This window comes from Macaca nemestrina, chromosome 13 (assembly GCF_043159975.1).
Source record: "Macaca nemestrina isolate mMacNem1 chromosome 13, mMacNem.hap1, whole genome shotgun sequence".
Classification (NCBI taxonomy): Eukaryota; Metazoa; Chordata; class Mammalia; order Primates; family Cercopithecidae; genus Macaca; species Macaca nemestrina.
In genome coordinates, this window is record NC_092137.1 from 34941427 (window position 1) to 34950138 (window position 8712).

At 37.8% G+C, this 8712-nt stretch overlaps 1 long non-coding RNA gene across 1 annotated transcript in view; it reads left to right on the forward strand.

Annotated features, from left to right (window-relative positions):
* The window catches only part of LOC105464821 (uncharacterized), a 64994-nt gene extending 59282 nt beyond the window's left edge, over positions 1–5712 (forward strand). Inside the window, exons 4-5 of the long non-coding RNA XR_011612234.1 lie at positions 4573–4689; positions 5630–5712. This is a non-coding gene — a long non-coding RNA (uncharacterized lncRNA). The remainder of the gene's footprint in view (positions 1–4572; positions 4690–5629) is intronic.
* Positions 5713–8712: the final 3000 nt, after the last annotated feature.

The window sequence follows — 8712 nt, forward strand, 5'->3', positions numbered from 1 at the left end:
AGATTGCCACTTAGTAGCACTTTGATCTGGGGCAAGTTTGTTTGTTAACCATTTTGAGCCTCAATATTCTCAGCTCTATGTACCTGTATCTCAAGTATATGGTAGTAGACAAATGAGTTAATTTATATAAGCACTTATTGCTGTGTTTAAGAAACATAAGGCAGGCCAGGCATGGTGGCTCATGCCTGTAATCCCAGCACTTTGTGAAGCCGAGGTGGGTGGATCACTTGAGGTCAGGAGTTCGAGATCAACCTGACCAGCATGGTAAAATCCCGCTTCTACTAAAAATACAAAAATTAGCTGGGCTTGGTGGTGCTCACCTGTAATCCCAGCTACTCAGGAGGCTGAGGCAGGAGAATCGCTTGAACCAGGAGGCAGAGGTTGCAGTGAGTTGAGATTGTGCCACTTTACTCCAGCCTGAGTGACAGAGTGAGACTCAATCTCAAAAGAACAACAAGAAAAAAAGAGAAAGAAAGAAAGAAAGAAAGAAAGAAAGAAAGAAAGAAAGAAAGAAAGAAAGAAAGAAAGAAAGAAAGAAAGAAAGAAAGAGAGAGAGAGGAAGGAAGGAAGGAAGGAAGGAAGGAAGGAAGGAAGGAAGGAAGGAAGGAAGGAAGGAAGGAAGGAAGGAAGGAAATAAATTTAAGGCACAATATCAGTTGTTCTTCTTTTGCTCCTCCCCCATCCTATAGTCATGGACTTTGGCACTTGCAGAGTGAGAAAATATATCTACTGAAATGTATGCTCCTTTTCATCTTGAGTCAAAATAATTCTTTGGGGATATTTTTTACAAGGGAAACACCTAATGAGATAAGCCCCGTTTATAATTTAATCAAGACTGTAGTGCCTAGTACAAATAAAAGCCTTCCTCATTCAAGGGTGCAGAATTGCATTCTCTTGCGGTATATCACATGTACAGATGGACAAAACTGAAAGCCTAGGGTCGGGGGAAGGAAAGAACTATACCCTTGATAATAGGAAGAACAAATATTAAGGATGTGTCTGGAAGTTTAGAAAAACAATGATTACCAGTAACTTACATTTAATTCTATTGCTCCGATTATACCAAAGTGAATGACAAACCTTATATTTACCCTGTATATGTTCTTACCGTGAAAGGGCTGCCAGAAGACACAAGCTGCATGGTCTGGATGTTGGGAGTGGGATGTCTTATAATATGGTTTTGATAGGGTTCATCTGTCTAAGGATTAAACTGAAAGAACTGTAGTAAGGACAAGGAGACAAAAGGTCCTTGGCCACTGAAAGCACAAGATCATCACTGGTTTTAGCCACTTAGGCAGCCACAGAAAATGCTGCTCTTAGAACAGTTGTCATCCCTTTGACCTTAGGTATCTAATGCTCGGATTTGGGAGAGGAGGACTAATCTTCCTCTGAGGAGGATTATCCTCAGTAGATCCTGGAAACCATGATCGCAGGAAATGACTTGGAGTGAAATAAATGTCTTTAGGACAGTATGTAATGTTGGCTCCTTTCAATATTAAGCACCAGCAACCTCAGAAAAGGCAGGCTCAACAGCAGGAATGGTGACATCTTAAGCAAATGTCAGTAGCCCAGCATTGCATTTGGTGTTAGCAGGGGCAGAAGCATTATACAATTTTGAATGAAGAAAAGTAGAAAAGTTGACTTCATGTAACAAGAGGATTTCATAGATCATAGTGAGGTCATCTATGAGGACTTTCAACACCACTTAGGAAGAATTTGAGTGTAAATACTTTCTCATGACCTTGTAATGATGGGAGAACATTACAGTCTTTTAAAAAGCAAGAAGTGGAATAGAAATAAAAATATAATAATTTATTATGCCATTTGATATTTCTTTTCATCCTTTTTTCTCATATCTACATCTCTTCCCCCAAAATAACTTAAGAAACAAAACAAGGCTTAAGTATATTGATTTGTAAACTAGCTGCATGGTCTGCTTCTGGATTGCATGAAGATATTCATAAAAAGTAGACAGTTTTAACTGTGAGTCATAAATTAATTTGCTGAATGCATAAGATGAGAGAGATGAAAGTATTAGTAGAGGAGAGTTTTTAATTATTTTATTTTTACTTTTATTCTACCTTCTCCTTTTAAAAATATTCTAATAGTGAATTTTACTTGGAAAAAGTTAGTTAACCTAAAGTTACTGGCCACACTGCCGGAAGCTGACTTGTTTGGCAAATAGCAAGTATTTCATTTTAAATGTTCACCAAAGAGCACCACCAAGAGGGAGGAAGTAATTGCCTCTGCTTTTAAAACATGTTCTCAAATATATATATTTTAACACAATGTCAATTTTTGTAAACTGGATTGTTTGTCTCCTCCTTTTGGAGAAATTGAAGTTCAGATTATCAGTTATTTTTAAGTTTCTTGAAAGCAAATGCCTAGTATTCTTTACAATAGAAAAAGCAGATGGTCCCCACACAAAACAAGCTGAACTGATTTCGCTCCAACATTTTTGGGCTATAGTAACATACTTGAAATTGTGTTATTTATGATGTACTTCTTTTCTTCAGCCAAAATTTTGCCAGTGACTTTGAACACATTTATTAACATTTCACAGCACAGTATGTAATATGTCTTTGCCTCTGATATTTTGCTCAAAACTAACAGAAGGTCTGCCTCAGAGAATAACAGACAATGAGTTGGGAAAAAAATAGTGCATAAAAAGTTCACTGTTTTATTACGTTAAAAAAAAACTGCGCATTAGGGGAAAGAGCCCAGTGGATCATAGAATGCAACCTAGAATATCATAGCAATGATATCTCATGGGAACCATCAAGGTTGTAGAAACCAGATGATGTTTCAGATACTGTACAAGTCCCTAAAAAACTCTGTGATATCATGTGGCATCTGAGTCAGCTGAACCCATGGCTGGAGATTTGGCTTCTTCCTCATTCGAACTTTCTTTTCCTATTAGCTGACATGCTGGTTAAGGGTGTAAAAACTGTAATTAAATTCTGGTTCTGACTTTAGTACTTGTAGGTCTTCAAACTCATAAAGCATCACTTTCCTTATCTTTACAATGGCAATAAGGAAATAATAAATATTTCATAGGGCTGTTATAAAGTTTAAGTGAGTTAAATAGTGGAAAGTGCTTAGCACAGTTACTCGCACATATATAACTCTCAGTAAGTGTTAATAATTGTAATAAAGCAGGAGCAGGAATCATAACACAAAGATATTCTGTCCATTGTGGGCATATTTCAACACCCATCACAGTCATTGTTATTGGAGGGTTTTCCCTTCTGCCCAGAGGGTAGGCAGCTTCTCCCGCTACGAGATGATCTCCCTACCTAAGAAAGGAAATACAGGAGGAAAAAAATAAGGCTTTGTATTTTTGGTTTTGTGGCAAAGGAAAATGATTAACAATATTGACTTTGGCTATAGTATGTTGAGAGTTCTCACATGTGAAAAGAAAAGGAGAGATACAAGGGTTTCTAAACTGAATGTTATAAATGAGCTTCTTCACCGGAAAAAGAAAATTTCCATGACAGCAGCGGATTAAAAGTGAACAATAATAATGAATGGTTGCATAGTTACATAAATATTTTTTCAATGTATATGTTGATTTTCTCTTCTTTTATCTAATTCCCATAGATATTCTCCATTCTAGAGTTTTTTGTTTTGTTTTGTTTTTTGTTTCTTTTGAGACAAGGTCTCACTCTTGTCCAGGCTGGAATGCAGTGGCACAAGCATAACTCAGTGCAGCCTTGACCTCCTGGGCTCAAGTGCTGCTTGAGCCTCCTGAGGAGCTAGGACTACAGGCAAGGATCACTGTGCTCAGCTAACTTTATTTTTAAATGTTGGAGATACAGAGTTTCACTTCGTTGTTCAGGCTTCTAGATATTATTATTATTATATTCATTAGATAAGAAAAAGTGTGGTTTAGAAAGGTTAGGTAAATTGCTTAACATCTCCTAGCCAGGCCTACTAACTTGAAACTCCACACTACACACATACACACACACACACACACACACACACACACACACACACAGACGCACGCATATATACATTAACATATATGCATACATATGCACAACACATTTATACACACACATATTTGAGAGTGAATATGCTATCTGTACCACTGTGTTGAATATATCCATATATATTCTGCCAAATATAAACACATAATTTGGGACCATGTAAATTAAGATGTTAGTTGTAAAAATAAAGTATTCACATACACAAATTGTACTGGAAAATGAATGAAATGTATGGTAGTACTGCCTTATGCACAGTTTCAATTTCAGTTTCAGTGGTTTCAGTTACCCATGGTGAACTGCTGTCCAAAAATAGTTGAGTACAATGCAATATGAATTTTGAGAGATGGGGAGAGATGACCTTCACATAGCTATTATTATAGTTTGTTATAGTTTTTCTATTATTGTTGTTAATTTCTTAGTGGACCTAATTTATAAACTTCATCATATATATGTATGTCCACATATGTGTGTGTGTATATGTGCGTGTGTGTATATACATGTATACATATATGTGTGTATATATATGTGTGTGTGTATATATGTGTGTGGGTATATATATATAATTCAGCATTATCCTCAGTTTCAGGCATCCACTGGTGGTCTTGGAACATATCCCCCACCGGTCACGGAGGACTACTGTAATTGTCCTAGCTCCCTTTGTTCAAATGATTTTTAACATTTCAGATACAAGATTCAAGTGAGTAAAAAAATATACTGCTTATATAGAAGCACATTACCTATTAGATTCATTTTATTTGTATCTAACTTTTCTGAAGAATATAATCAATTTTAACAAATTGAATTCATTACTTACTCTGAATTGAATTAAAAAGATTTCTTGCCTATCTTACCTGGAAGAGGTCACTGGGGTTTTCAGTCCTCTCAAACACAAGTTATGAATTCATTTCCATTCTTAGGTTGATTCTAGGTATAATGAAAGGGTTTGACCAGAATTCAGAAAGCATCTTAAAAAATAAGATTTTAGCATTATTCTAAGCAAAAAATGAAATTGAAAAGCAGAAAATGGAAATACAATTACTGAGCACTAATATGTCAGAGAGATTTTCACTTATATTGCCTCATTTAATCCTAGTAATATCACAATACTACAACTATTATCCCCCTTTGAAAATGAGGAAACACATTTACAGATAAGGTGTTGAGAACACCTTACCTAGTAAATGGCAAAACTAGTAAATGGCCTTCAATTTCATATTTTTCCAACTCCTGACACCATGCTATTGTAACGAAATTACTCGTTTTCTTTCTAATTGAAGTTGTTAGCCCACAATCATTTGAATAAACCAAAAAGATGAAGGACTAATATTCTCATGTGGCCACTTCTCAATCCTTTCTGGGTTTCCCATTCTCTGTGAGTCCTCAGCTCTCCCTGCATTTCTGAGTGTGCTTTACTATTAAATCTTATGAGAAAGTTAGGAATAGCCCACTTAAGTTTTTACCACTAATATGCTTGAAAACCTTGGAAAATATTTTATATTTCACTGAGCCTCGGTACATAGGCACATAAATTGAATATAATCCTGCCTAATGTAATGAATTAAGAGGAGAAAATAAGACTATATGTACAAAATATATGCTACAAAATATTTTTATCATGTCTATTTATCCTGTTTTAGGGAATTAATTTGTTGTGAATGAGTGGAGAAGGTAAGTTTGAATTTTATTTTTCGTTAGAGAACCAAGGAAAAATAAAGGAATAAACAATGACTAACCCATAAGAAAGACACAAACTGCGCCTCCCGCAAAAAAAAAAAAAAAAAAAAAAAAACAGAGACAAACTGTACTGGATTGCAATTATAAATTATACTGAAATAGTTCAGTAAAAACCTTGGCTAAACATGTTGACCCATGCTTCCTTTTCCTTTTCCTGTATCGGTCTTGTTTCTTAATGGATATTGTTCAAAGATACTCGAAGTTCTTTTTTTTTTTTTGAGACAGAGTCGTGCTCTGTCACCCAGGCTGAAGTGAAGTGGCGTGATCTCAGCTCACTGCAACCTCCGCCTCCCGGGTTCAAGTGATTCTCCTGCCTCAGCCTCCAGAGTAGCTGGGATTGCAGGCACACGCCACCACACCCAGCTAATTTTTGTATTTTTAGTAGTTACAGGGTTTCACCATGTTGGTCACCCTGGTCTCAAACTCCTGACCTTGTGATCTGCCCACCTCGGCCTCCCAAAGTGCTGGGATTACAGGTGTGAGCCACCATGCCCAGCCATACCCAGAGTCCCTATCTGATGTAAATAAAGTTATTACCATTGCAGTTCTGACAGAATATTTAGTTCACACCAGAACCTCCTTCTAGACTTGCTTTCAAAGTCAGGATTTTCAGACTGTGCCTTGCCTGAAATTGCTATCAAGTAGGTCAGTATTTAAACTGGCTTTTTGGGTACCTGGTTTCTCCCTTCCTTTTCTCTCCCTCTGTCTCTCTCATCCCCAAGTAAAATGTACAGAATGTTTGCATTTCTCCAAACCTTTAACCCCAATGTGATGGTATTAGAAGGGCAGGCTTTTGGGAAGTATAATTAGACATCATGATGGGATTACTGCCCTTATAAGATGTACCCGAGAGCTGGCTAGCTCTCTGTCTGCCACGTAAAGGCATAGCAAGAAAATGGCTTTGTAAACTAGGAGAAGGGGTCCTGTCAATAACCCAATCCTGCTAACACATTGATCTTGGAATTCCAACCTCTAGCACCGTTAGAAGTAAATGTCGATAATTTAAGCCACAGAGTCTATGGTATTCTGTTATAGCAGCCTGAGCTAAGAAACCAGGTTATATGGTAAGTGCTGTTAATACTTGGCAAAAGTCACTAAAACCCAATTCATGCCTTCGAATACTTAGGAACATTTTGAAGAGACAAGAGTGCAAACAGATAATTTCGCTATATTGTAATTAGAACTAGAGCAATTATTCCAGCCTGGTGTTCAGACTAGAGTTCCCACAGAGATAACAGCTGACACTTGAAGGATGAGTAGGTAATAAGCCAATCAATAAGGCATACAAAGGGTTTTCTAGGTAAGAGGAAAAGCAAAAATAAAAGCTCAGTCTGAGGAGCAGTATAGTTCCTGAGATTACAAAATGCATCAAAGCCTGAAGGGACTGACATCTTATCTATGATCTTTGGCATATAGGATAAAGGTTATCTTTCTTTCTTCCTCTTACATTTTAAATTTTGATGCTGATTTTTAGAAGGTGTTTACATAACATAAAAGTAACCATTGTAAAGTGACCAATTCAGTGGTATTCAGTGCATTTGAGGTAGGGAAACTAGCAGGACTTGTTTCTGGTGATAACGCTGCCGACCAAAACAATATTTGACCCAGAAAGTCTAAAGTGAAGAAACTGGCAGGAACCAGCAGATGGTGACAAAAGTGATCTCTAGCTGCCCTCATTGCTCCTTGACATAAGACACTCCCACCAGCACCATGACAATTTATGAATGCCATGGCAACCACCCCAAAGTTACCGCCCCTTTTGTAGAAAGTTCTAAGTAATTCACACCTCCATTTGAATTGGCCAGTCCCTTAATCTGCATGTAACTGGAAGTGAGTTTACATGAGTGTAAATGCAGTTGCCAAGAGCCTGCACATTGTTGACTCTGGGTGCACAGCCTATGAGTTAATCCTGCTCCTCAAGAATCAGTTCTGTTCAATAAAAGATAGCTGCCTAACACCACCAGCTTACTCTTTAATTTTTCCCTTGCCAAAGCCTCTTGGGCTAAGCCCCAAATATGAGGTTCACAATTCCAGTAGAGCGAGCTTTAAAATTTCCTCTGTGTGGCAGTTGTGTTTATTTTAAAACTGTCCTGCATCACATTCATAGTGTTGTGCAACTGTCCCCTATATCGAATTCCAAAAGATTTTCATCTCACTAAGAGAAAACTCTGTACCCACTAAGAAGTTGCTCCCCATTACTCCTCCCCTTCACTCCTGGTAACAACAATCTTGTTTTTTGTCTTCATGGATTTACATAATCTGGACATTTCATAGAAATGGAACCACATAATATGTGAACTTTTGTGACTAATCTCTTTCACTTAACATGATTTCAATGTTCATGTTGTGGCATTTCTCAGTACTTCATTTATTTTTATGCTGAATAAACAAAACATCATGTATTTATATCACTTATAATATATAATTAAACATGATATAAACATATACCACATGTAATCCTGATATAAATATATATACTAAAATATATGAGTGACTTTAAGCCAAGATAGCCAACTAGATGCAGCCAAGAGAAATGTCTGCCACCAAGAGACTGGGACATTGGAAAGACTGGTAGAGTCTGAGCAGATTTTTGGAGGGATGCAAAGTCCAACATCGGCGTCCTCCCTCCATTCAATGAAGGGGGAAAAAGCTGGGAACCCTACATGGGGCTACCAAGCACCACGACTCGTTTCTGCCCACCCGTGACTCCTCGGGAAAGGATGAACTGAACATGTGAGGAGCAGCCTGTTCCCAACACAGACATCCAGAATCTGGATAGCAGGGACCCCACAACCCCTACTCACACTTGAGCTGGCACAAAGAGTTGCTTAGAGAAATGGTACGAGCAGGACTCCAGGTTATGCGGAGCCCAGAGGGTTTTATGTGGAGCCCAGAGGGTTTTGTGCAGAGCCTAGAGGGTTTTGTGCCTGAATGTCTGCAGTGGAGCATGACCAGGGACTCCCATCCCCCAACTCTCACCATGCTT